At 45.4% G+C, this 26445-nt stretch overlaps 2 long non-coding RNA genes across 2 annotated transcripts; one reads left to right on the forward strand and one right to left on the reverse strand.

The window, feature by feature from the left end:
- Window positions 1-116: 116 nt before the first annotated feature.
- Window positions 117-19267, reverse strand: LOC128332921 (uncharacterized). The gene is made up of 3 exons (XR_008310782.1): window positions 19151-19267; window positions 17388-17461; window positions 117-250 (listed from the first exon to the last, which is right to left on the reverse strand). It is a non-coding gene; the product is annotated as an uncharacterized LOC128332921 (long non-coding RNA).
- LOC128332922 (uncharacterized) lies at window positions 542-15185 on the forward strand. Its single transcript, XR_008310783.1, has 2 exons — window positions 542-12442; window positions 12518-15185. It is a non-coding gene; the product is annotated as an uncharacterized LOC128332922 (long non-coding RNA).
- Window positions 19268-26445: the final 7178 nt, after the last annotated feature.

The following is a 26445-nucleotide window of genomic DNA, read 5'->3' on the forward strand; positions in this document are numbered from 1 at the left end:
AAGAAGCGCAGGCCTTATCCTTGGATTGATGCAAGGAAGATTGTTTACTTCACTGAGAACACGGCACTATTATGCAATATGAAACCAGCCAACTGCTTTCAAAGTGGCTTCCTGTGGGGAGCGCTGCCGTCATCATCTTCTCCTCCTTTCCTGTGTGTTTGTCTGGGTGCGTGTGTGCGTGTGCGTGCGTGCTTGTAGTCTAACCCTTTTTTATGCCTTTACCTCAAGTTGCTCAGCAGCACAACAATTTCTGCAAAAAAGAAAGAAAGGAAAGAAATCATTATGGTATTATAACTTAATAGGAACAATCAAAGCGATTGTTGGAGGGAGGGGAAGTAGAGAGAATGTGCAAAAACGTTTTTATCTTTTTTTGTACCCTTGTGGGTTGCAGGTAGCTTCCCCTCAGTGGCTGTCGGCCCTTGACTGTGACCATATCAAGTGTGCATTGTGAGTGAACAGCTCTGTGGAATATGTTGCCGGAAGTGGGGTGGGTTAGGGTGTGTGTGTGGGGGTGGGTGGGTGGGTGGTTCTGCACATGCAGATCCACAAATCCCAGCATAGTTTAGCCAACTGCTGTCTTTCATGTCTGTTGAGTTGAGCAAGTGTCGTGGAGTTGCTCAACTCAAAGTCAGTTTCCTTAATGCGGGGAAATACCCTGTATGTGTCTGCCGGCAGTAGATCTAGAAACTGGTGAGATGAATGAAGCTTCTGCTCTCTCCTCATCCAGAAGTTCCGGCTACTTTTCCATCTTGCGTGCTGTGCATATGCTATCTGAACTGCTTGTGACATCAGAGCTCCCCTGTTTCACAGAGTGACATATAACACACGCAAGTACTGGCACTAAGAGTTGACATCTCTCTCTTTTATTTATATATAGAATTAGTTGGCTTCCTGCATCTCTCACACTTTAATGTGATTGTGTACACACACACACACACACACACACACACACACACGTACACGTATGTACTTTGAGGTTTAGCTTCCTCTTTTCTTATTTATTAGAGGAGAATAATAATGCTTTAATTTAAGTCAGTGTATTTGCAACATCAGTTTTTATGTTTAGAAACATAACTATTTTGTTTAAGAGAACTGACAGCTTCTTTTTTGCTATCTTTTAGTGCAATAAGCCGTCGTAAAGGAAAACCTGTCCGTTTTTTGCTGTGTATGAGCAAGCAGCAGTTTGCCCCACTCACTGTGGGAGAATGGATATGTCCGCATATTTAAGGACAAAGTTAGCCTTAATTTTGAAAGGAAAGTCTTGTAAAGGCAAGAGGCCTTTTTTAATCCAAAAGGGCCAACTCCCTCATGCTGCTAGCAGTCTGCAAGCTTTAATGCTGTCTAGTGACGCTGATGTTGATTCCACAAAGGATCAAACAACTTGGGGTTTGAGGGCACAATTTGCTTCCCCCGCCCTCTCCCCAGCTTACCAGAGATCCACATTTTTTAGCTCTGTCCAAATGAAATTGTGCAGACATCTAAAGAAAGCATGAAGTTTTTTTTAAAAAAACAGTTTTTAATTGCATAGACTTTCCTTTTGAAACTGAGCACTTCATTTCACTTTACAAAAAACGTTACTGAGGGCTGGGATACGTCTAGCAAGGGAGATCACTAAAATGTGAATCCGCTGAATGGGCCTCTTCGCTTTTGCTTTGTTTCATTCCACTTTAAACCTGAAGCAACGCATTTTGTGTCAGAGGTGAGCATTTTAACTCAGTCGCAGGAATTCAGGGGAGTTTTTGCACTTTTGTAAAACACATGAGCTGCATTGTTGACTGCTTTATTTGCACTGGTCTTATAGTATATCTGCATAGATATATACTGCAGATGGTTCATATGGGCATTGTCGGTAACCCAGCCCTACTGAAACAAACCAACCGTTCTCCACATGAAAACCATTTGATTGCTTGTAATATCTTGCTTCTCCTTTTTTTGTTGTCCTCAAGCAACCCACTATATTTGCCAACTTACTGTATTTTGAGCTGAGAAATCTGAGCCCATTTTGCTCCAGACAACATAAACTTTTGCTGTTTGCTTCTCCCCCCCACCCTCAAAATCTCCTGGCACCAGAAAACTTAAGTACTGTATTTTGTATGTTTCCTAGTGCGGGCTGCTGCTGTGGTCCTAAAGTGCATCAGCGCACTTGCAATCTTGCCAGGTTTACTCCCAGTTTTTGCGAAATGGTACAATGCACATTTAACTTCTTGGGGGCAAGAATCAAAGTGTGCTTGAAATGGGGGAGCAGCAGTCTGGAAAGTGGGCGCTAGGGTGCAAGGGAAACCACTCGCGTCGAAAGAGTTCTCATGAATTGCGTCACAAGTGGGTGTTTTTGTGCTCCAGTCTCTAGAAGGGTCCTCCTCCCTGGGGATTCTTCATGCACTGCACTTATCTTTTTGCATAAATTGACTGCAGGGAGTTTAGTAAAAAGAGGTGGGGGGGGGGAGAGCCAGGATGTGACCAATGGACTCTCTGACTTCCCCTCCTTTGCTCCTCTTTCCCAGAGTGTGCATTGCCTGCTGCCAAGATAGCCTACTGAACCTCACTGGAGCCTTAGTCAAATTTGGGGGTTCTTCTGTGAATGCATGATAGACTTGCGACAAGCTTTTACACATGTCAGCATTCAATTTTTTCCCCCGTTTCTAAGTGATTGGGGCTCCAGTGGGTATTCTTACTGAAGTAAGTTTCTCAATTCAGTTTTTGGAAAGATGGGTGTTTTTATTTTTATTTTTAAAGGGCATTGTGTAGTGTTGGGATCTTGGCCTCCAGATTTTTTTTCAAAAAAAATACCTTTTAGCGGTTTACACCAAGATGCACTAGAACAACCTTTCCTGTCCTGCCCCAACACTGAAAAACTGTGGCTCTAAAGCTGCCTTGTGGCATTCGCCTTCCTCATCTCTCTGCAAAATAAAATTAATTTAAAGCCTTTCAAGGGAGAGCCTCTGGAAAATATTAGCGCGAGGGTGCTCTTGCAGTTGGTTTTCATGTGGAGAGGACTTGGGTGTTTAAAAACAAGACCCTCTCCAAGAAGTTTGAATTTTGAAGCTGTCTTCATGAAGTGCCGATAAACATTTGTGATACAATAGCAACTTACTGGCATTTGAGAGTCACTCTTGTTATGATACTGTAGCTGCTATATTTATTTGAAAATGAGGTGGACAATTACTGCACTAGGGAGTGAGGGCAGGTGAGCAGGAATCCAGGCTTTGCGTTGGGCGTGATATTCTGGTGTTTTGTAACGTTTCAAAAGAACCTTTAACCGTGCGATATAACAAGTATAACAAAGGGTGCTGTTATAACCGAGATTCTGAAATAGCCAGATATTCTTCCTTTGATTTTCAAAAGATATACGTGGATGTTTGCCGTGGAGGGGAGGGATGTGGGGGGGATTTAAATGGTACCTCATCTGTGGTGGCAGTTTCCAGTATATTTTTCCCAGGACTATATGGACTTTTATTTTTGTACGTGCTCTTCTTTAAGGAGGGGGGGGGAGCTTTCTAGACTTTTTAATGTGCTTTCGTGGAAATCCCCACGCCTGGTGTGCACACATGCCCACTCTGCTTGCTCAGCTGAAATAGCTGTCTGTCTGGCCGAAGTTAGTAGGGGGGCAGAGGTTGGCTGTCTTAATGACTATGTCCAGCTTGGCCTTGTTTTAATATGCATATTTCTGCCTAGAATGGTGGCTCCCGCCCAGTTCCACCCAACAGGTCCCAGACCTCACTTGGACTGGCAAGTGCCAACTGTTCTTGTTCTTCTTCCTCCCTTAGAGGCTTTGGGAGGTGCCCACGACAGCCTGGGGTTCTGTCCTCCCCAGGAACACTGGGGCAATGTGTCGATAAGCTAACTGAAGGTGCTCTGCCGCAAGCCATGGCTTTCTCTTGGTGCCATAGGGCTCACAGTCTCATCAGGCACACCGTTCCCTGCCCGTTTCCACTGAGACTTGTGTGAGGAGCGGTTCTTCCCCTTCCCCAGTCAGGCAGTAGCTATGGAAGCAAAGGAGAGTCCTGTTGGCTGAGCTTGTTGGAGATCGGGTAGCAGCTGCCAAGTGGTGCCCTGTCAAGACTTCAGCCTTCAAGCTTCATATTGTGGACCACAGGGTGTGCGCACAAGTATGCGACTGTGATAAAATTAAAAACAAAAACACGCCTTGGGAGGGTTAAAAGGACTCTGCTACAAGCACTGGCCTGAAGTCTCCTTTATGGGTGGTTTCCCTAGCAAGTTCCCTGCAAGGCAACTGCATTCCTGAAGGCTGAAAGTTGAGGTGTCCTTTGGCCTTGTTTTGTGTGTTTCTGTGCAAATTCTTGTGTTTCGAAGCCAGGCGTTGGGTACACTTCTTAAATTCCTGTGTAATCTTCCTGTTGCATTGCTTTGCTTTGAGACCAAGGGGTCTCAAATGTAGGTCCCGAGATGTTGTTGTTGGACTACAGCTCCCAACATTCCCAGCCACAACTTGTGGCTGGGCATGTGGGGAGCTGTAGTCCAACTACATCTGGGGACCCAAGTTTGAGAACGCCTGTCTTCAACAATAGCAACAGACTTCCCCCCCATTTGTTAGATCAGGAATAGACAACTTTGGCTCTCCAGATGTTGCTGAACGACAACTCCTAACACCCTCAGGTGCGATTTATTGTGACTGGGGATGATGGGAGTTGTAGTTCAGCAGCAGCCGGAGAGCCAAGCTTGCCTACCCCTGTGTTAGCTGAATCACAGGACCTTAAGAGTTGGAAGGGACCTTGGCAGACTAATCCAGTCCCATGCTCAGGGCAGCCTGAGAAGTTACATGAAGGAAATCTTGTGGTGTGAACTGATGGGGAGAATATCTTTCCAAGCCTATACTCCAGTAAACCCCATCCAAAAGCCCAACCCACCCAACTCTTTGCCTGTTTATGTTGGAGTAAATCCTGTTGAGTTCCATGGAACTTGCTTCCCATATAAGTGTGCATAGGGGTTTTAGCCTTAATTTCCTTTCTTTTCCCTGTGTGTGTCATTGAGAGTTGGGTGCTCTGTGTGTATATATATATATATGGAGTGTGAGGGAGCAAGACTCATCTTTTTAATCAACTTCTCCTTCTGTTTACTTTGGGGCAATTCACACACGCATGGAGTGATTTCGTCTCAAGCACAGTAACGTCTCCAAAGAGGCACTGAAAGAGGCATTCAGTGTGAGATGGAGCAACAAAAATGTGATCTTGAAGGGCAGGGTATAAGTTGGCCGCTCCTGTTAGGCGGATGCAGCGTGCACTTTGGCTTTTAGATACTTTGGCAGAGTTGAGCAAGCAAATTCCCAGAAGCCTGGGCAGGCATGGTAGCACTTATTTTTAGATATAGCGTTTGTGGATGTTTGAATGTTGTGATCACAAGATATGAACTTGGACCCTCAATTATGACTTGCCGGCAGATCCTCTGAAATTTTGATTTGCAACAGATACTGGGATTACTGTTTTGAATAGCCATTGGGACCGCACGGGGGTGGGGGCAGGGTTCAGAGTGCAGCGGAAGATGTCCGCAGTGAGAACAAGGATTGGTTTTCTTAGATTGGACTACAGAAGCAATTCCTACTGGACTAAAGAAGGAGTTCAACAAGATAATCCATGCTCAGAGTGTCTCAGTCTCATTTTCATGTTTAGAATTGTCTGGATGATCTTCAGTAGGTCCATAACCACAAAGAATTGTTGAAAGCAAAGTTCTGCCATCTAAAGCTTGGAGAGATTTATTTATTTAAAGCAAGACAGTCCTCAAAGTGCCTTTTTAGATGGTGCTGTAGAATATATATATATTTTTTGTTCTCAAAGTTGTACATGGCTAGAAAAATATCAACACATTTAGTGAAAACATGCTAAGTTTTAATGATAGTATTGTTTGTGATGTTGGGTACTATGTTGCTTTCCCCCCTATGTCAGGACCAAGATAACCAAGGACCATATTATCGTGGGGGGAAGGAATAGTACTTATAAGCAACTTAAAATCCACTGTGTGGATATGAGATACTTTTTTTTAAGTTTTAGGGGTGAATAGCCCAGGACTCTCACTGAATTGTTCAGAGGCCATGAACATGAAACTGGGGAAGGCCGTATATAGTGCTTGAAGCTGTGTACTCTCAGGCTAGTAGAATTCTTTTTAAAATATCCCAGGTTTCACTTTAAATGAAAAAACAACTTTTAAAAACTAAACTTATAGCTGTCATGCTTGTGACAGGAAAATGTGATGGCAAAAATATCCAGCCGAGACCCTTTTTGTTTTGAGCACACCCGCTGTCCCGATTGACATCTGTCTCTTCCTTTAAAAAAAAAACACAACCCAGTGGGGACTGCTTTTCAGCTGCTGTTGTGACCTTGGCGTTGCAATAACAGTCAGGACAACATGAATAAGTGCTACACCTCAGTTGCTACAGAAGTCATAATAGTGAAGTTGTGGTGATTACGTTGTACAACTTACTTGCACATACCAGCAGAAGAATCCAGTGATGGCCTTAATGGCACCATTAGGACATTTTTTCAAGAAAAGCTGTGTTCCCTTGTGTTTAGACTATTAGCCCCCCTGAGTAGTATGTGAATCAGTTTTGCCAGAGTGTTGACTGGTCTTCTGCAGAAGAGCTTCTAGAGGTGGTACTTTAGCAGGGACCAAGTTACAGACCAGAGTTTCAGCAGGACAAAGCAAAAATTAGTTCAGACCAACCTAATATCCAGCCTCAGGGTCTCGGAACATCTTTGTATTCGCTTCCATGTCCAGAAGATGAAACGATTGATGTACTGCTGGGTTGTAGGGGTGGGATGCAGACGTAGTCAAATCAGCTTACCATGAGAATAGCCTCTTGGCTTTTGGCAGTGGCCTGCTCTGATTTCTCGCGATGCCATCTATTGGCAAGAGCAGGAATTGCAGCCTGCACAGGTGTGCTGCCTTTCTCTCCTGATGCAAGCCATCCCTTCTTTCTCCAGATGCTCTGTGACTGCAAATGTCACTTTGGCCAGCTGCCTTAGTCCGCATGTGCATTCCCTATTCTGCATATAGTTCTGCTTTTTATTCCTCTTGAATAAGCTTATCCGAAGACATTGTATTAAATATTGTTCAGTTTGCACTGTATCACATCTGACTTCATACTAATTCGACTAACTTTTGTAAATACAGTGCATCATGTTCAGTCAACTGAACACTTGTTTTTTGAGTGTCCAAATGTCCAGCCCTAGCTGGATATTAATAGCACATAGCATATGGTTGGAGGTTAAACATGCAGAAGGGTTCTTGAACACTAGTCCTATCCAAAGGAGTAGAGCAAAATGTTGAATATGTAGCAGTTTGAAGGTAGAATGGGATATTAGTGGAAGTACAGACTTCTCTATAAGTGGTGAGTGTGGTGAATCATTAAAATAGGCTACCTCTTGAGTGATGGAGTCTTAAAATTCTTGTACAGGTAAATTTTAGCTATATTAGAATTATAAAGGTGCAGAAGATAGCCCAGAAGCAAAACTCACATTCTTTTAAGTTGGAATGCTCCAGATTCCCCCATGGAGAGATTACAACAATTTGTTCATGCTTACCCTAACCCTTTATTCTGTGCAGAAACGACTGCAATTGTACCTTAATTGTTTGGGGATAGGGATAAAAAAAAGAGGTGATAACACACAGGAAGCTGTCAGTGCAACAATTCAATCACCTCTTTCCCATCTCTAGGTGGGTAGGCGTTGCCAAAAACGACTGAGCATTTGTCCCCCGAGAGATGGTACCATTGGCCAAAAATGTGTGGGCCTAGCTCATGGACCAATAACAATAGCACATGCACAGTAACACAGAATTGAGTTCTTGTGGTGGTGAAGCTTGCGTCGAGGGTGGAGGGACCCTGAAGCCCTAAAAGACTGAGGAACCGGAGGACATACAGATGTGAGCCCTTGTTGCTTTTAATGATGAGAATGGACTGAGATTCCCATTTCTAAACTCTTAAGATGGTAAATAAGATTGATAGTCAGGATCAAGAGGCAGAGGAGCATAGGGGTATGCAACTTGCATGGCCTCCGACCATGGTTCCACCACTCTCAGTATTGTGTGCAGTGACTGGCAGCAACTCTCTCGAGTTCCATACAGGGCAGTTTTCCCAGCCTGATCTGGCACTGTTGAAGGTTGAACCTGGAACCTTCTGCGTTAGAGCGGGGTCTTAGCCACCAAGCTGGGACCCTCCGCCCCTGGTGCCTGTTCCAGATATGTGGTGTTTAGTGCAATTTTCAGCATAGGAACTGGTGGTGAGAAGGGAAGGGGCAGAGGCTAGGTGGGTCAGTCACAGATTAGTGGGAGGTTTTATAGAGCAGAGTGTGTCCTACAAGCAATGACTTGTCTCAAAGGAGAGGTGCTGGTGCTTCGTAGTGACAGGTTCTGGATATTATGGGATGAAAGTGATGCTGTGTGTGTGTGTGTGTGTGTGTGTGTGTGTGTGTGTGTGTGTGTGCGCGCGCACACTCAAAGGTGCTCTTACTGTTACTTCCAGGGTTCAGCCCTAGTATCCAAAGAGCCCTTGATGTGTGGCATCAAACATATTCTCATACTGTAACTAGTTTTTCAGTTTAGCTCCAACAAATGGGTGCTAATGGAGAGTCTAGTGTCAATTGTTTCTCAGAAAAAAAGAAGCTCTCAGGCTGTCTTTGAAGGTGTCATACTCTAAGATTGGCCATTTGGTTGGGCAAAACACTGCCGAATCCTCTCTGTGGCAGTACAACTGCTATCCTCTTCTGGCTCTGCATTTTAATCATGCACCTTTTGTTCCCCCTCTCAGTCACTTGCCCTGTGAGTGAGAAACTGATGTCTTATTTTTAACTGCCCCTTTCCTGAGTCACTACATGTTTTAATATTGTTTATTTAAGGTGGTTGTCTTTTTTAAAGTTGCACATTAAGCTTTGTAGTATTTCTTAAAGTGACTTTTAGATTGTAGTTAATCCTAAGAATTAACATGATCATAAGCCCTATTCAGACTTGATGCTTTGTGTGTGACTGTGACTGTTCCTTCATTCATTTTAAAAGTGAACCTGGATGATTGATTAAGTGCTGTCAAGTCGGTGTCGACTCTTAGCAACCACATAGTTAGATTCTCTCCAGGATGATCTGTCTACAATTCCTATCTGTTCATGTCATTTGAGGGAACCTAGCTACAGGCCCCTCAAATGACATGAACAGATAGGAATTGTACTGCTGTACCTGTGCTCGACATAACGTGTGAACAGCTGTGCCTGTGTACAGATCTGTACCTGTGTGCACTGTTCACTTGTACGAGTGTTGAACATAATGTGTGAATAGGGCTGTAGTGTCACCTGTATCACTCCTTGTTTGATCAGCCTTTTTTGCTTTTGTGTCACGTCGCCTCTTCTGCTTGTTGTTTATGGTGCCTCAGTGCTAGCTGTACACTTGGTTTGACTGGCAGAACCTTCCATTCAGACAGGGCTGTACAATGTCATGCCTCCAGCTGTTGGACTACAACTCCCATCATCCCCAGCCACAGTGGCCAAACAAACAAACGAATATTTATATACCGCTTTTCAACAAAAGTTCCCAAAGATCTTATTATTTCCCACAGAGAAAACAATAATAAAATAGTAAGATGGCTGCCTGTCCCCAAAGGGCTAGCAGACTACAAAGAAACATAAGACAGACACCCGCATCAGCCACTGGAGGGATGCTGTGCTGGGGTTGGATAGGGCCAGTTGCTCTCCCCCAATAAACAGAAGAGTATCACCACTTTGAAAAGGTGCCTCTTTGCTCAGTTAACAGAGGACAATGACCAAGGATGGTGCAAGTTGACCTCCAACAACAGCTGGGCAGCCCTGCTGTAGGTGGTGCATTATGAGGGCTTCTAAGAACGTGGTATGATGAATGCAGTGGAGTTGTGTAAGAAAGGAGGGCATTTGTCGTGGGGGTCGGATGTCCATAAAGCTTCCGAGAAGGGGGTGTGACTTGAGCACACGGCGTGTGTCATGGCATCTTGGGAAAGGTTTGCTGACGGGCTTCAGGAGGTATTGAGAGGCTCTGCAACCATTGAGATGGACTAGATGGAAGCCGGCCTGTCTTGGGAACAGAGCGCTCGCCTTTGCAGGAGCAGATGAAAAGTTCATCTAGTTTGTGTTCTCCCGCCCCGGGACACATTCATGTCTGGAAAGCCCACACATGAGCATGAAAATGGCTTCTCTTTCTGTCTTTCCCTTACATCTGTTGCTTGGAGGCATGCTGTGCTCTAGCAGGAAGGCGTAAAGCTACTGCAAAAAGGGGGGGGGGGGTTAAAAGGGAATTTCCCCTGCTAAGCTGGTTTTGAGGCCAAGGGCATGGCTACAATAGAAGGGTGGCGGGAGCAAATATCATGGGACCACGGAGGGAGAGGGGGCCCATCCGCTGAGCCCCAGCTTGCTCTTTGCTCTCCTCCTCCTCCTGCCTTTCTGAAGGAAAAAGGGGCTGGGACCCATCTTCACTTCTTATCCCAGAGCTTCTTTGAACCTTGCTGCACCCCTGTGTTCGGCAGAGAAAGCCTGTCTAGAGACCCTGGCTTCTCCACAAGCTGCTAAGCTTTTTCTAAACACACACGCACCCCAATCCGAATAGTCCTAATATGGGATGAGGTTCTCAAGATGCCTGCTTTTGTAGTGTTAAGATCATGTATGTACACTTGAGAAGCAAGGCTTCTTCTAATATGCAGCTGGACATCTTTTGAATGGTGCAAAAAACTGTGCAGTAGGAAGCACGTTTTTCTGTGCAATTGGGCCTCTGGAGTTTAATAAGGAAGTAGGTTGTTTCTTAAAAAGAAACAGAGAAGAGAAGAAGCAGCAAATACAGTTGATTCCTGTTTCCTTTCAATATCCATAACCTCATACATAAAGTATATTAGAATCTTGCTTCACACGGTGGGGGGTTCTTTGGAAGTCACCTCCCAGTTTTCTTGCTTCCTCTCTGTCTTGTTCCTTTCCCCTCTCTCCATATCTGTTCCCTTTTCAGTTCAGTCTCCTTTTCCTTTCCATCTTTCTTTCTGTTAGAGAACTCTGGAGTAAGGGGGTGCTCATGGATGGGAGGTGGTTGCCCCCGCCGCCACCTGTGCAATAGGAAAGGACCTTGAAGCCCCTGAATAAGAGTCAGAAAAAACCTTGTTGGGAAGCTTCCTGTGCTTGGATCCAAAGAGCCGCAAGCAGAAGGGAAATAGATGCTAGCTTTGCTCTACAAATGCTTGCACATGAGTTCACTACCTGGAATAGGTAGATGCTATAGCAGAGTCTCTTGTTTCTGCCTTTGCAAACAAAATAACCCATTTGGACTTTGTTTCACTGTGCTGGTGCACTGTTCTAGCACAAAGTTTAAAATGTCTCTTCTGTGAATGGCAACTCAACTTTGCCTCCAACCCAAGGCTTGTCCTTTACATGGAGGTGACCCTCCCAAAGGAGAGCCTTTGCAAGACGTAGCTCCCAAGTTTTGCTGTTTCCAGATGTGGTAGTGCAGGCATACTGTTCCCAGTTGCTTATGCAGTGCTCCCAAACATGTCCCTTGTCCTTCTCTAGCATGCCTTGCAAAGGTGGGAGTGAGAGAGGCTGTGAATCATCCTGAGGGCAAGGCTGCAAGACCACCTGTTGGGATGCCGAGCTTAGAAGCACCCCTGGCTGGAGAGAGAACCAAGTAATCCGAAAGAGTGTGTGCTGTTGCAGCGATCTTCACTATTTCAAGTGGGGAGCACTTTGGCAAAATGCCTCCCATGTGAGAGCCATTTGCCACTGTGCTGACCTCTGCACAATACTACACTCTTCTCGGTGCTGGGAGGAGCCTTTTCAGAGCGATGGCACCTTCTCTCAAGAGCCCTGTGGGGGAAGGACACTCCCGAGCACTCTGTGCCTTCCAAGATGCTGCTGCAGGGGCTTCAAGGTCCTTTCAAGGAGCCCCCGGCACTGGGCAAAGTGCAGCTCCGTGTGGCGGGAGCAGTCGCTTCCACATGGTGGTGTCCAGCTTCCGCCAAAGCTGCTTCACCCAGGCCCAATCAGCAGTTAGTCAGAGGGCCTTGCCTAGCGTTGCCCATGAAGAACACTGGTATAGGTTGATGGGCCCAGATCTTGTTTGGAGAGGGCCACAGTTTTGGACTCGGAAGGAGTGCTTTCGACATGATAAAAACAGCAGGTTTTTCTTGGGCACAGGGTAGTTAAGTGTAGCTATGTAAGGGACTTCTCAATATATGCTGTAGTAGAAGAAGGTTTCTAAGAAAAAGCTGTTCTAACTTGGTCTTTAGGTCATGGTCTCTGGATGTTGGCTAAATGGGGCGATTCCATTCTGCACTCAGTTGTGATTTGGTGGAGTTTGCATTCCGGACTGGATTTAGTTTGAGTGCGGAAGTGTTCCTGCTTTGCTTGAGCACCAGTCTTTGGTGGAGTCTGAAGCACCCCGTGTGTCTGTGTAAGAATACTAGTTTTCATTTTGGCGTTGAGACTAGTCCAGGGGTTCCCAGGTATTGCTGGACTACAACTCCTATCACCCCCAGCAACAGTGGCCATCGCCAGGGGTGATGGGAGTTGTAGTCCAGCAACATCTGGAGACCCAAGGTTGGGAATCCCCAGACTAGAGTGCATAACAGTAAGCCATTCTGATTAATCCAGCTTTCTCCTCGTGGGCGTTGGCAAATTGATTCTGTTTTGATTTTGATTTTTTTTTTACAGACGAGGTGAGCTAGCCGTTGTTGTGTCAGTCTCATAAATGGATGTTTCACGCCATTAGTTTTCTGTGTAGGAAAATGGCATAGACCTCTCTGTGTGTTGTATGCTGTACGTTTTGGCAACATCAAGATAGTGGAGACCTGCTACCACTCTCTGCTTCCCTTCAGATGGATGCACCCATGTGGATTTGTCCCATTTGTGGATTTGTCCCATGTTGCGGTGTACAAGTGGCATGGACCATGTTTTCCTGCAAGGAAGGTTATGTCTGTGTAGAACTGTGTGAGTGAGAGAGAGGCTGTGTGTGTGTGTGTGTGTGTGTGTGCTCGTGCTCAAAAGGTTTCCTTAATGTGCAGCACGATAGTATTAATAATCTGCATGTGCACCTGCCTGCATGCGCGCATGTACAGTTAGGAGGACAGATCTAAGCACCACCCTGAGGCATTCCATCCCCAAGTGTTTAGAACTGCCGCAAGCAGGTGCATCTCTGTAAATGAATATACAGCCTAGTGGATGGAAGCGTCCCCGTTGTCATGGCATGGGGCACTGTGTTGGTGATATCAGCACCACTTTGTGCACCAGGGCAGGGGTGTGGTTTTTGAGAAGCTCTTCTGCAAACGCCTCTGTGTGGCCTTTAAGCCAGCACCCTTGATGGAAGCACTCTTTGACAACTTTCTGCTGTCACTGAGGAGTGTAGAATGTGTTGGACGTCCTCTGGTGTCTCTTCCCAGCCCCCTCCAACAAAAGTATGCTCAAGTCAAGCTAGCTTGTTATATCTGGATTGTTGCCGTTTGCCTTCCAGCGGGTGGACAGATGGATGGCAAGTCCATTGCCTTTACAATATTTACTTTTTAAACCACCTTGACCGTGTGTGCCTCTTTGTATTGCAAATGTGAGCTGCAACTCTTGGGAGAGGGTGGGAGGGTTGGTTTATATATACATTATATAAATAAATATATATTTAAAAAAGATATATAATGACAAATTTGTATTACAGTATGTGTTTAAAATGTGATCCTTTACCCAGAAGCAACATATCCCCATCTCCCTCCACAACTTGCCCCTGCCAAGTAAACTGTCCTTGCCAAAACGGTTAGCTATTTTGGAGTTTTCTTCCAGTTTGGTTCAGTATCAGCTCCATTGTAGTCTCCTCCACTTTAACTGGATCACGTATCTGTCAGCATTGTTAGATTCCTTATGTTGGCTGTTAACACACTCCATTTAAAGAGGGTGGATCTTGTAAGGTGGCCTTTACTAATCAAAGGCCAGGTATTCTTGAACCAGCAAACAAAACCTTGTGTTTGCGTGACAGAGTTTTCTTCCCTCTTCTCCCCCCACCCCTAATTGGTTCAGTGGTGCAGGTCAGTATGTGTGTGTCTAGAGGTCTTGGTCTAATACCCCATGGCCAGATCTTCTGAGGGAATGACCAAGCCTAGACTGCCAAACTTTTGTTGGAAGGAGGGGATTTTTTGTTTTGGTTCTAAATTTGTTCTTAATCTTTTCAATGAAGGGAGTAGGGAATGCTGGGAGTAATAAGGGGAAGGTCCTACCTTTTGTTAACAGGGCTGAAATTCACACGGGCTTGCAATATAAACCGTAATATGTTTGTCGTAAACAAAATGGCACACTGTTTAGGCATGGGTGCCAAAAGCAGAGGAGGTCTGTGGCACACCTGGACAGGAGCAAGAGAGCCCATGTGCCTTGCTTTCAGTCAGCAGTTCTCAAACTTGGGTCCCCAGATGATGTTGGACTATAACTGTCATCATCCCAGTCGCAGTGGCCAAAAGCCGTTGTGGTTGGAGGTGATGGGAATTGTAGTCCACGATCATCTAGGACCCAAGTTTGAGATCTCCTGCTTTAAGACATAGTCTGCTCTTTTCTCCAGGCTGCCTCTCTGTTATCCCTTCCTTTGCTTAGTAAGCGAAAGGCAAAGCCACATCAAGGCATCAGGGCAGGGTGGGGAGGAGAGGTGGAGGCTACGCATGCACTATAACTCACACTCCCCTACTCTGACTTGTGGCACTTTTGCCAAAGAGGTTGGCCACCAATGGTTTATGGAGCAACATGTGTTCTATATCGTAACATGCAGTGCCTCCGGCATTCTGACACCATGTCTTTGAATACTCAGTTAGGGTATGAGATCACCTTGAAATACCTGAAGGTACAGGTAAAGTCTGGACAAGCGGTTGTCTTTCAGGCTTGTCAAAAACTGTCTCTTTGGGTCAGTCCATTGTGTTATGCAACATGTCATGTCCACTGATTAAAGTTACACTCTTCTGTTTTTGTCGAATGTTCTGTTGCTTACAAATATGTAACCGTACAAAATTCAGTCATGGAACTCCTGAGCCAAATCTGTCCCAAAGTTGTTCTTCTGTGACAGATTCCACTCCTTAGTGTGTCTTTGTTTTGTCCATTTTCTCTATACTGGAAGTACTCTATTTTTTTTTAAGTAAAACTATTTTATTGGTTCTAGTGTTGCTTTGCTTCAGTTTGAAGTGTAACTTTCACTAATAACTGCAATAAATACGCTTTGCTCCAGAATTCAAGCTTGTTGTGTCCAAACTTTGGTTATGGCATGCGTTTGTGGGTTGGGAAGCCATATGGAAATGAACATGTCTCTGATTGTGCTTTACAGTGCACCTTTTAATTTTTGGCCCTTGGGCTCCTACGGAAGCCTGGGAGTTTCTGCTTCCTTTTAAAAAAAAGAGTTTCTAGCCCTCATGGTTGCAGGTGGGCTTGGAAATAGGGAAACTTCTGTTGAATGTTAGGCCTTTTTTCTCAAAGAGCGGAAACAGTGCAGTCCAACATCGTCATCCCCAGCCACAATGGCCCTTTAACTTGTGGTGATGGGAATTGTAGTCCAAAAGCATCTGCGAATCCCAGCATTGGAACATATGCTTATGTGGTTGGACTTCCCTAACATGCCTGTGATGCCTGCCCCTTGAGTGGTCCATTGTTTAGGTACTATATGTATCTGTGTGCTGTCCTCAGCTCACATATTTTGGAACAAATATAAGAATCACCATCGCCATGTGAGTAGAAGACTTTATATGTTTTGGGGAGTGACACTGGAGGATCCACATCACCTCAGGTATGTGCAGTTTTCTAGTGGTTGTGAACTTGTGACCAGTATTCCCTCTAACAGAGATTCCCAGATATTGTTGACTTCAACTCCCAGAATCTCCAAGCAAAAGCCATTGAAGCTGGGGATTCTGGGATTTGTGGTCAACAACATCTGGGAATCCCTGTTAGAGGGAACACTGGTTGTGACTTGCTTATGGGATGTGCTTTTCAGTCTCCCGAGACTCATCACACAATCTGAATTTCTTCAAGGAAGCCCATTCACACTGGGACTTTTTGTTCTAGAAAAGCAATCTTTCTTGTCATCTTTAAACAAATGAAAAGGCAGGATGATGAAGATGTTCAGCCCAGTGATGTCTCATCTCTCAGTTGATGCTGGCAGTGAAAATGTACTGTGTGATTCTACAGACTCTAATGATGAATATACCAAAAGGCATGATTGCCATTCTACAAATTGCTCATCCAAGATTCCTGGGGGGGGGGGTTGTCTACTCATAAGTGGTGTTCCCTGTACACAGGGATTCCTCAATGTTGACCACAACTCCCATCATCCCCAGCCAAAGGTCTTTGCAGCTGGGAATGATGGGAGTCCTAGTCAACAACATCTGGGAATCCTTGTTACAGAGAAAATTTCTCATAAGCCAGACATATCACTTCTGTGTGATGGTAGATCAAAGCACATTTAAAAAGTGTACCAGAATCTAGACATCTGCAGCACAACAGAAAACTTCATAGGAAGTTGCCATATACCAAGTCAGACCATAGGTCCATCTAGCTCAGTATTTTCTACCCAGACTGGCAGCGGCTTCTCCAAAGTTGCAGGCAGGAATCTCTCTCAGCCCTCTCTTGGAGATGCTGCCAGGGAGGGAACTTGGAACCTTATGCTTTTCCCAGAGTGGCTCCATCCCCTCAGGGGAATCTCTTCCAGTGCTCACACATCAAGTCTCCCATTCATATGCAACCAGGGCAGACCCTGCTGAGCTAGGGGGACAATTCATGCTTGTTACCACAAGACCAGCAACGCCTTAGTAGATCAAAGTAGCCATTAGCACTCATTGTTAATGGCTTAGCCATGCACAAGTTAAAGGCAACTTCAGAATCGAAGGAGGCATGGTATATAAGGACATTTTTGAGAGATGGACGTGGAGGAATTATGGCTCTGCTGGTACCCAAAATATGTTTGGGCAGAAGTAGTATTTGGCCAGTTAAAGTCTTAACAGGCAATCCACTGGGCATAGAAAGCTGCCATATATCGAGTCAGACCATTGGTCTGTCTAGCTCAGTATTGACTACACAGACTGGCAGTGGCTTCACTGCAGGCAGGAGTCTCTCTCAGACCTGTCTGAGATGCCACCCCACCCATGCTTATTCTGAACCCTGGGTTGCTAAATGTGCGTGAGAACCCTCCCTCGCCTCCTGTCTTAGCCCATGGATCCTCACCAAAAGCCTCCTTTGGAGCTCCCTTTGTCCTTTCTGTCTTTCCAACTGTCAGAATTTAGACTGGGTGGTGCTCCTTGCAAACTGGGGCCTTTTTTTCTTGACTTACGAAACCCTGGCAAGTGCCGTGTTCCTTGAGAGTGTCAGAAGCGGTATACAAATCTACGGTGCCATCAATCAACAATGATCCCTAATAATCCAGGAGGAGCAGGAGAGTGAACGTACCGGAGAGGTGCTACAGGAGCTTCCTTATCAAGGCTGCCCACACCACGAAGTAAGGGGGGTCCTTTTCCTACGTCCTGCAAAGGAAAGAGGAGAGCAGGAGTCCACTAGGGTCAGAAGCGGAGATGGGTTGGGCCAGTTCCTTCATGCCCACCTGGGCCAGCCCATTGGGGCCAGGAGGGTTTTGCTTCCAAATTTCTACACGACCCAAACCCAACCCCTGGTGGTTTTCTCCCACCATTAAACCTCTCTGGGGCAGTGCAGTGAACTGAACTCCTTGCCATGTTCAGCGTTCCCTCATGGCCAAATATAGACAACAATTGGCGTGAGCAGCCCGGAGAGACTGGAAAGCCCTCCTGCCAGTGATCGAGACCAGAGAGTTAAAGGGCAGCAGCGGAACCTCCAGCCCCATCACAATCTGTTGGAACCTCATCGCCATGACGACCAGGTAAACACAGCCGGCCCTGGGATCCAGCACAGCAACTGCCACTTTTTGAATCTATAAAAGCATGGTGGCACTCTCGAGGCCCGGTGATGGATGTGGGGTACTAGCAGGCACAGTTGCCAACTCTTTACCTGGTCCTGCTCCTGTGACTTCAGCAGAAGCCTGGCATGCAAATCTCAAGCTGGTGAAGGGTTTCCCATCTCTTTAGGCTAGAAATGGCTTCACCTGCTCAATTTTGTCAAGCTTTTGTTCAAAGCGGAGGAGCCAGGCCACATCAAGAGGTGCCAATTCCCATCCTCCACATAACTTGCAATACTCATCTGGCAAATCTTGCCAACTCTATCCTCTCTCCAACCCACCGCCCTTCAACATTTCATTTCATTTCAAATTTAAAATATCATAAGAACAGCCTTGCTGGATCAGGCCCAAGAATGCCCATCTAGTCCAACAGCCTGTCTCACACAGGGGCCTGCCAGATGCCTCTGGGAAGCCCACAGGCAAGAGGTGAGGCTGTTGCTCTTGCTCCTCTGCAACTAGTATTCAGAGGCATCTTGCTTCTGAGACTGGGGGTGGCCTATAACCACCAAATCAAAGTGGCATACAAACAAGAGAACCATATAATCTCATTCAAAGTTGTTAAGTCATTGTTAACAACTAAGCCACAAACTAAGAGCCTTCCAGAACAAGAAGGTCCTCACCATCTGTCTAAAGATGGAGAGAGACAGGGAGCCTCCCTTCAGCGGTGCTGCTGGATACTTAAAACGCTCCAGAGCCTGGGCCCTTTTGATCATTAAATCCAATCCTACCCAGCCCTCAAGAATAATCACATTCTCCCCCCCCCCCAAGTCCCTAATATGGCAACTTGAGAGACCTTCAAGGCCAAGCTGAAGACAGATCAACCTGGAGATAATCTATCGATGTGGTCGCTAACAGTCGACACCAATGTGACGGCACTCAATCAATCAATCAATCAATCTAGCAATACCACACCTCTGAAGGGGGAAGCTACAGAGAGCTCAGTGAGGCCAGGAGCTCCCTCCTCTGCTCTGTGCAGTGGCCTCCACCGCTGTGCCTTCTCCTTGGAAGAGATCCTGGAGGAGGCAGGGGGCTGACAAGAGTTGGCGCTCTGAGCCATCTATTGGGGGGCCTGTGCTCCATGAAGACAAAGGGAAGATGGGCTGGGCCTCAGCCGATAATGGCCAGGAGGGACTCGCTTCCTAAATATCTCCCTCCTGACCCAAATCCAACCCCTGGTGGTCTGTTCTCCCCACCCCACCCATCCAAATTAAACCTATTTGAGGCCTATTTGATGAACACGTACTCTGAACTCCTTGCCTGAGTCCATGTTCAGCGCTCCCTGATGGCCAACTATGGACAAAAATTGGCATGAGCAGGAGGAGAGATTGGAAAGTCCTGCCTATGGTCAGGTCCAGAGAGCCCAAGGGCAGCAGTGGAACCTCCAGCCCCATGACAATCTGTCGGAACCTAATCGCCATGGCAACCAGGTAAACACACCCGGCCCTGGGATCCAGCATAGCAACTACCTCTTTTTGAATCTATACCACTATGGCTGAACTCCCAGGGCCCCGTGGTAGGAAAGGTGAACCAGCAGCCAGACATTTTGTTGTTTATACCCCGCTCCTCCAGTGCAATACTGCTTGGGGCAGCTTACAACAATAAGATAGACACAGATACAAGTAATAAAATTATTTTTTAAATGTCATCTCCCTGCCGCTGGCTCATCTGGATCTTAAATGGCAGTTACCTGTGATGTGAATCCTGGTTCGTCCCTGGGTCCGCCTTAAGCCAATCAAATAGACACAGTGGGAATCAATCAGAGGCTTGGTTTAATGCTCTGCAGAAGCAGGTAGACAATGGGGCTCACGCTCCACATTGAATACAAATTGGTTATAGGTGCATCTTACATTTATACAGACAATCTGAATGATGCTGACATAGTATACGTGGCAGTAAAATGGTGGACTAAGTATCTAGTACGCATGCGAATGATTCATTGTTCATCTGGTGATCACTCCTTATTTGGTTACATCCTGTTTTATTAACTTGTCAGCAAAGAACAATGAGAATCTTGCGAGAACCAAGTTTCATAGATACATTTTAGTGGAGAGAGATAATGACATTGGCCTGATGTCTCTGAACTTGGCTGGGGTTACTTTAAGTTAGAATTAGGTTTTCTAAGCAAATTTGGAGATGCTTTGGTATTCTAAGTAAAATGGAGTTACTTTGGTTTTCTAAAACACATCACCTGCAAGGGGTGGAACACAGGCAAGCACTACATTTTAATACCACCTTTCTGCCTTGACAACAAAGCGGTTTACAAGATTAAAAGAAGCAAATTACAGAAGATGAATAAAACGTCGTCTCAGGCTGTTGGTCTTTTCAGGAGCTGAGGACAAGAGCTCTCTGGCCCGGGCGCCTCCTTTCTTGCCTTCCTCTCAGGGCACACTGGTCTTTCTGTATTCCTGGGAAGGGGTGGGGGGCTGTCCCAGCAGTCCTCACAGTTGCTCTACCCGCTCAATTTTGTCAAGCTTTTGTTCAACACAGAAGAGCCACATCAAGAGGGGGCAATTCCCATTCTCCACATCACTTGCAATTCCCACTTGGCAGATCTTGCCAGTTCTATCCTCCCTCCATCTCCCCCTCCCTGCCCCGCCATTTCATTTCTACTTTCAATTTAAAAATATAAGTGGCTTACAAACAATAGGACTCATATAATCTCATTCAAAGTTGTTGTAAGCGACAGAGTAAGAGCCTTCCAAAACAAGAAGGTCGTCACCATCTTTGTGAAGATGGAGAGAGACAGGAAGCCTTCCTCCCTGCAGGGATGTTGCTGGATACTTTCGAATGTTCCAGAACCTGCTCCAGAAATGCTTTTGATAATTAAATCCAGTCATACCCAGCCACCCCCCCCCCCAAGACAGAGGTACTGACTGTGAGGGGTCAGGACCTGAGACATGGTTTAGAACCACCTTTTCTGGATAAGGTTACACTCCCCCTGAAAGATCAGGTATGTAGCTTGGGAGTGCTCCTGGATCTCAAACTCTCTCTGGTTTCTCATGTTGAGGCAGTGGCCAGGAGAGCCTTTTTTATCAGCTACGTCCATTTCCGGAGTTAAATGACCTTTAAAAAGTGGTGCATATGCTGGTAATCTCTGGGCTTGACTACTGTAATGCACTTTACGTGGGGCTGCCTTTGTATGTAGTCCAGGATCTACAATTGGTACAGAATGTGGCAGCCGAACTGGTCTCTGGGACAACCCAAAGGAACCATATAACGCCAATTTTAAACTGCATGGGCTGCCTATATGTTTCTGGGGGAAATACAAATTGCTGGTTATTTCCTATAAAGCCCTCAATGGCTTGGGTCCAGGATATTTAAGAGAGCACCTTCTTTGTCATGAACCCTATCGCCTATTAAGACTGCCAGGGGAGGTCTGATTATGGTTGCCGCTGGCTCATTTGGTGGAGACGCATGACTGGGCCTTCTCTGTGGCTGCCCCAGAGCTTTGAATATGCTCTCTGTTGAAATAAGAGCATCTCCTTCTCTGTTAGGAAAACTCTTAAGATGCACCTGTTTTCTCAGCCCTCTAGAGTAGTTATCTATGTTTTTTCAAGTCTCTAATGTGGCAATACTGCACCTCTGACCGGGGGAGCTGCAGTTTGCTCGGTGAAGCCAGAAGCTGTTTCCCCTGCTCTCTGAAGGTGACTCCACTACTGCCACGCTTCCATGCTGGAAGAGGTTCTGGAGGAGGGAGGAGGCTGAGGAAAGTCGGGGCTCTGAGCCATCGATTGGGGGACTGACTGTGTTTCATCGGCCATCCCCTCATGAATGATGCCCTTGCTGTGTCCCTTAGGGAGGGAGTTCCACAGCTCTTTCTGCTATTCAGAATATCGGGGGTGTAATTATAATAGGCAAGGGGAGATAGTTGTCCGGAGGCCCACTACCTTGGGGGGCCCCCCAGAGGCAAATCACATGACTAACTCCCCCAGCCGCACACCTGCCTGGACTTCCTTCAGTTGTATTCATCCTCCAAAATTGATGTGAGTGTTAAAACCTGGAGCTACCAGAATAGCATGTCTTTCTCTAGTACCATTAAATGAATTGCATCGTCCACAATTTACAAAACCTTTTAAAAAACAATTTAGGATGATGTTCTATTGTGGCTCGTAGGTTCTCTCTCCATCTCCCTCTTTCTCTAGATTTTACTCTGCTTTTTGTTACCACTATTCAGCCTCATTTAAGATTTATTTACTTCATGAGCTGAGCTTCGGGGGTGGGGGTGGGGGGGGCATTTTAAAATCTTGGGCCCACTCCAACCTTGCTACGCCCCTGACTCAGATAGACTGCTTCCATCTCAAGTTGATAGTTTTGAGCAAAAAAGCAGCTCACTAGTATTCTGTCCAACCAGGAATTGCTACCCCCCTGATTTTCTCCCCCCATATACACCACTAAGCCACCTCATGGCGCAGTGGGAAAATTACTTGATTAGCAAGCCAGAGGTTGCTGGTTTGAATCCCCACTGGTATGTTTTTACCTATATTGGGCAGCAGAGATCTAGGAAGATGCTGAAAGGCATTATCTCATACTGCATGGGAGATGGCAATGGTAAACCCCTCCTGTATTCTACCAAAGAACCAAGTGGACCCTACTTAGCAAAGGGGACAATTCATGCTCGCTACCACAAGACTGAGCCACCTAATGACGCAGCGGGGAAGTAACCTGCCTAGGGAGCAAGAGGTTGCCGGTTTGAATCCCCGCTGGTATCCCTAGATTATGGGAAACACCTATATTGGGCAGCAGCAGCGAAATAGGAAGATGCTGAAAGGCATAATCTCACACGGCGCGGGAGTATGAGATTACCATGGCAATGGTAAACCCCTCCTGTATTCTACCAGAGACAACCACGGGGCTCTGTGGTTGCCAGGAGTTGACACCGACTCCATGGCACAACGTTACTTACTTACCACAAGACCAGCTCTCTCCTCTCTCTCCTGGCCCTGCCTGTCCACCTTTGCAAACTACCCCAAATTCGATTAGCAGACTCAACTGGAAATTCCCGCCCCGTCCCCCTCAGACTTATACCACTTCAGGCTATATGTGGTTTTACATATCTGCATGTTCCCCATCCTCTCCCCACCCCGCCAGCAAAAAAATTTATCCCTTCAAGAGATAATAGGCCTTCAAGAAGGCTTCTCCCTGTTTTTTGTTTTTAAACATGCCACTTACCTTCATCGGCAGCCTGGTGCTACATAGCAAAAGCATTACCCTTTGGTTTTGCAGATTACATACATCTTTCTTTCTGCTTTTAGGGGTTCTGAAACGTGGGTCCCTAAATGTTGTTGGACTGCAACTCCCCCAATGCCCAAGCCAATGCCTACTGTGCATCTGTTAAAGGTACAGGAGACCTGTCCTCTTTTCCATACGGCAGTCGTCCTATTTCAGACTTCCAGCCTTAAGCACATTTAATTCGGAGATCAGCCCCACTGGATTTAGTGGGAGTATGCATAGTGCAGTGAACTTGCATTCTGGAATGCTGGCTGGCCTCTTCTTTTCATTGGGCGGCTGATAGTTGTCCATAGCCCATGGCTATCACCCACCCAAGAAGGGAAAGTGATAAGAGGGTAAGTAAATCAGGCGCAGCAGCGAAATGCTTCACTAACAAGCAAAAGGTTGCTGGTTCAAATCCCAGCTGGTACCATATTGGGCAGCAGCAGTATAGGAAGGTGCTGAAAGGCATCATCTCATACTGCACGGGAGATGGCAATGGTAAACCCCTCCTGTATTCTACCAAACACAACCACAGGGCTCTGTGGTCGCCAGGAGTCGAAATCGACTTGATGGCACACTTGTATTAAATCAGGTCCACCTGAAGGGAGAGGCTGATGCTACTGTGAAAGGTGACCTCCTGCCCTCTCTTGCAGTTCCCACCCCCAGGTTTGTCTGTGAGTGGTGAGTGAAAAAATGAAGAGGGAGCTTCTAGGCAAGCCACTGACTAATTTCGGGGAGGCTGATATGGATCAGCGAAGAGAAATGCTTCATCAGAGGATGCAGGCTCTCTGGGAAGTGATGGGACTTCTTGACACGAGGTGTTCTGTTCCTCTTCTAAATTCCATTCCATGTATTTACAGACGATTTTCAGATTCCATTCCATTTATTTACAGGTGAGGCCAATCACTGATCAGGCAAAGTCTTTTTGCATAGATTACACTGATAGGGATGTTAAAGAATTTGAATATAGGTACAGAATGCGTTATTAAAGTGCTTGCGAAAAGGGAAGTACAAGAACAGTTTGTCATGTGTAGGATTTCAACTTCAAACCTTATTCATTTAATGAAATAATTACCATATGGTCAATTTGAATCATAGTAAATTTGAATCTGAGAAATATCTTGTGCTTCTCTTGGGCATGACGTTGTTTTTGAATTACTGATTTATTGTGTGTTGAAAATCTGTTGAGAACAGTAACTCTTCTGGTGGTCCCCCACCCCCCATTAAAACTATTTGGGGCAGGGCAGTAAACACTTACTCTGAACTCCTTGCCTGAGGCCATGTTCAGTGCTCCCACATGGCCAAATATGGACAAAAATTGGCATGAGCAGCAGGAGAGACCGGAAAGCCCTCCTGCCAATGGTCGAGTCCAGAGAGTCAAAGGGCAGCAGTGGAACCTCCAGCCCCATCATGATCTGTCAGAACCTCATCGCCATGGCGACCAGGTAAACACAGCCGGCTCTGGGATCCAGCACAGCAACTGCCACTTTTTGAATCTATACCACTATGGCTGAACTCCCAGGGCCCAGTGGAAGGAAAGGTGAACCAGCAGGCCGGGTTGCCAACAGTTAAAATATGATGATTATGTTTGGAATTTCTTCTAATACCAAAAGAAATATTTAAATGCATTTGGTTAGCACATTCCGGTGAATTCAGCTAATGTCAGTGGCAGGATTTTTCATATAATAATTAGTATCTGTAGGTAATCGGGAAGTATGATATTCAGCATTTCTTATATATATATTTTATAATATATATTTTTTAAATTTCACCAAGCACATTCCAGTGTAAAAAGTAGTGTATTCAGCTAATTGCAGTGGCAGGATTGTGCATGCAAAAGTTGGTATCTGTAGGTCATTGGGAAATATGACTATTTCTCACAAATAGTATGTGAGGCCCATTGTTGATCAGGCAAATTAAATATATGTTATAGATTTGTTTTTAATGAATGCTTGCAAAAAGGGAAGTAAAACAGCAGTTTGAAATGTGTAGGATTTCAGCTTCACACAGTATTAATTTTATTGAATAATGACCATATATGGTAAGTTTGAAGCATCGTGAATTTGAATCTGAGAAAGATCTGCTTCTCTTGGGCATGATATAATTGTGGAATTATGGATCTGATTACTGAGTGTTAAAAATCTGTTGAGAACAACAGGTAAAACATGATGATTATATTCAGAATACATAATTTTTTAAAAACACCTCTGTCCTGAGCATATTCTAATATAAAAAGTAGTGCATTCGGCTAATTTATGTGGCAGAGTTGTTCGTATCTGTAGGTAATCGGGAAGTATGGTATTCAGAATCTCTTCCAAAAAATGACAACAAACATTATTTAGATTTTCACCTAGCATATTCCGGTGTAAAATGTAGCGGATTCGGCTAATTCCAGTCACAGGATTGTGTATGCCAAATTTGGTACCTGTAGGTCATCGGGAAGTATGACTTTATTTCACACCAAGCAAACATACAAACAAATTATTCAAAGTATATAATATTTTTATTATATATAATATAATAGACATGTATATAATATGTAATATAATAGATATGTAAGTTGAGCATCTAGTGCTAGGGAAATCCACCAGCTCATCTAGAGATGACTCATCTAGAGATGAGGTCAGGCCTTTCCTGCGACCACCTTGAGCTTTGGAAGGCAATCTCTGTTAAGAGACATAAGAACAGCCCTGCTGGATCAGGCCAAAGGTCCATCTAGTCCAACATCCTGCTTCATGCAGCAGCCAACCATATGCACTTGGGAAGTCTGCAAATGGGGGGAAGAGGGGAACACTCCTTCTCGTTGGTGTTCCCTAGCACATGGTATTCAGGGGCATGCCTTCTCTCATCCTGATGGACACAATGTTTAGAATCTCGGGTGACCTTCAAGATTTTATGATTTGGCGGTACAGCAGTGCAATAAATACAGTAAATCAAAATAAACTTGCATATATGTATCTAAATATTTCAAAGATGCCATAAGCCTCCTATGAGCTGTCTTCAAGGGGAAAACGGAATCCAAGCAGTGCTGCATCTTTACAGCATCTCAGGTAAATGCGGTTGGGTTGTAATGGTAGGAGAGATTGTCTTTCTGCTACTGGTTTCAATATGGTCACCTTAAGTGGCACAGTGGAGAAATGCTTGACTAACATGCAGAAAGTTGCCAGTGCAAATCCCTGCTGGTACTATATTGGGCAACATCTGTCAACAATAGTTGGGGATGATATCTTTGCCTGAACATTTTCCTTGACCTATTAACAGCAGCAATAGACCAACAACAAAAACAAATGCACAGCTTTTCAGTTAAGGCTGCAATTCTTAAGGCAA

The sequence above is a fragment of the Hemicordylus capensis genome, chromosome 7, assembly GCF_027244095.1.
Source record: "Hemicordylus capensis ecotype Gifberg chromosome 7, rHemCap1.1.pri, whole genome shotgun sequence".
Taxonomy (NCBI): domain Eukaryota; kingdom Metazoa; phylum Chordata; class Lepidosauria; order Squamata; family Cordylidae; genus Hemicordylus; species Hemicordylus capensis.